The sequence below is a fragment of the Macrotis lagotis genome, chromosome 1, assembly GCF_037893015.1.
Source record: "Macrotis lagotis isolate mMagLag1 chromosome 1, bilby.v1.9.chrom.fasta, whole genome shotgun sequence".
NCBI lineage: Eukaryota > Metazoa > Chordata > Mammalia > Peramelemorphia > Peramelidae > Macrotis > Macrotis lagotis.
The window spans coordinates 852,048,878-852,051,583 of NC_133658.1; the positions used below are offsets into that span (position 1 = coordinate 852,048,878).

The 2,706-nt window shown below is 35.6% G+C and overlaps 1 pseudogene; it reads left to right on the forward strand.

The window, feature by feature from the left end:
* Window positions 1-1,498: 1,498 nt before the first annotated feature.
* LOC141490824 (cyclin-dependent kinase 2-interacting protein pseudogene) lies at window positions 1,499-2,136 on the forward strand (annotated as a pseudogene).
* Window positions 2,137-2,706: the final 570 nt, after the last annotated feature.

Here is a 2,706-nt window from a genome sequence, read left to right on the forward strand (position 1 = left end):
AATGTATAGTATATACAATGTATAATATATATGATATATAACATAATAATTGAGAGAGACTTGAACTAAAGTAATATAAACATATAATGTATATCATATAATAATATATATATAGGGACTTGAACTAAAACTTAAAAGAATTCAGGGAGGTCAGTAGTCATAGCAAAGAGGGAGTGTTTTCCAGGAAAGCAGGGATAGCCAAAGAAAATGCTGAGAAGAGAGATGGATTGTCTTATTAGTGGAACAATTGGGAAGCTAGTGACATTGGAGCAAAGACTACTTATAGATGACTAAGGTGTAAAAAGACTTGAAAGGTAGGAAGAGACAAGGTCATGCAGGGTTTTGAAAGACAAGCAGATAATTATATATTTGCACCTGGAAGCAATAGAAAACTAGTGGAATTTATTGAATGATGGGATGGGGGAGGGTGACTTCATCAGGCCTTAGTTTTAGTTAAATCTCTTTGATAACTGAATGAAGACTAGGTCAGAGTGGGGAAGAGACCTGAAACAGGTAGACCTACCAGCAGGTTGTGGAAGTAATGGAGGCTTGACATAATAAGGACCTGAACTAGAGTGGTGGCAGTGTCACAGGAGAGAAGGAGGAGTAGATGTTACAAAGGTAAAAACAATCGGCCTTGGTAACAGCTTGGATATAGGAGGTGAGAGATAGTAAGAAATCCAGGTTGACTCATAGGTTATAAGCCTGAGGGACTGGGAGGATGGGGTTGCCCTATATAGTAAAAAGGACTGTAGGTATCAGGGAGGGCATAGAGGGAAAGATAATGAATTCTGCTTTGGACTTGAGTTTCAGATGTCTGCTGAACTTCCATTTTGAAATGTCTGAAAGCTAGTTGGAGATGCAAAATTGGAGATCAGCAGAGAAACTGGAATAAAAAAGGTATATTTCAGAATCATCAGCATAAAAATAATAATTAAATCCATGACAGCTGATAAATTCACCAAGTGAAATAGTATTAAGGGAGAAGAGAACCTAGGATAGAATTCTAAAGAACAGCAGAGGATGTGATCTGGATAAAGATCCAGCAAAGGAGAGAGAGAAGGATCTGTCAGAGATAAGAGGAAAATCAGGAAAGAGTGGTTTCCCAAAAGTCTAGAGAGAAAAGAGTATCCAGGAGAAGTGATCAGCAATGTCAAAGGTGCAGAGAGGTCAAAAAGTACTCAAATTTAAAACCTGACCACAAATTATGATAATATAATATATTCTATATATAACATAATAACCAATAATTATAATTGTATAATTATAAATACTACCCTTCAATAACTTCCAAATCATTTCTGCTCTCTGTCTCTTCAAAATTTAGACAGCCTAACTTGGGAACATAGGATGAGGTAGCATGAAATAAGGAAATAAACACTGTACAGAAAGTCAGAAAGACTGAATCTCAGTCCCAGCCATGAGAGAGCCCAGGAAGTGATCCCTTGGACAACTAGGCTTGAGTTTCATCATCTTTAAAATGAGGGAATTGGCTATGGCCTGGATCTTGGGCACCAAAGTTATGGATGTGAAGAACTCTGGCATGGTTACTCCCAAAAGGACTGTCTTATCTGTCAGTGCAAGAAAAATTAAGGACAATGCGGCAGATTGGCATAATTTATTATCGCAATGGGAAGCTCTCAACAATATAGGATTTTCTGTTGCAAACAAAATAGGAAACATCAAAATCAGTGCACTTTCTGAAGACAAGGTAGAATTGGAATGCAACAGTATTGCTTCTGGTTTTCATCCTCAAAAAGTACATCCAAAATATAATGAAGAACTTGAGATGCTGTGCATGACACTTTGGAAAACTTGGCTATGATACATATGAAAATGGAAAAGTTAACATCCACCAGTAAAGGAATTTGTAACCTAGAAAATTACCATCGTGGAAATGGAAATTATCAAACACCTCTTTTCCATACATGGCCTACAGCCTTTTTCTATGAAGTTTCCCATAAGCTTTCAGAAATGTACAAGAAGGAAATACTCCTCAAACGCATCATTGTGGAAGAGCTTGCCCATACTACAAACCAGGATCTCATTTTAAGCTACTTATCTATGTGGTTATACCAACCTTATGTTGAGAACAGCAGGCTTGATGTGGAAAGCATGGGACATCAAGCATTATAATTTTTCCAAAACCATTTCATTATTAAGCCCAAACTCCCAATACTAGAATGAAACTTTCTTATGATGTGGGCCTATATGTTTTCTTCCAAGCTCACTTTTTCTCACTTCAGAATGAGTTGCTTTGATTATTCTACCTTATGAATCTCTTAACAGCACTCTTATACCTTGTAGTATCTTTGAAGGTTGATGCTAGTCATTCAGTCCCTACTGTTATAACCATGACCATTCTTATTTGACAAAAACTACTAGGAAAACGTTACTGTATATGTTTGGCAGAAAACTCACCAGTTCTTATTTTTATGATAAGTTCAAATGGATTCTTAACTTTCTGTTTAAAAAAACAACAACACTGGGATGAGATTAAGAGAATGAAAGGAGATGCCTTTCACAATTATAAGGAGGAGAATTCTAAACTAAAGATTAGAAGTATTCATAAAAGATAAAATAGATCTTGAATTACATAAAATTAAAATGCATTTGAAGAAACAAAACCAAGAGAAATTAGGTTGGGAAAAATAGTTTAATCAACTAACAGAAAATAAAATCTGCTATAGTAAATTGATTTAAAAA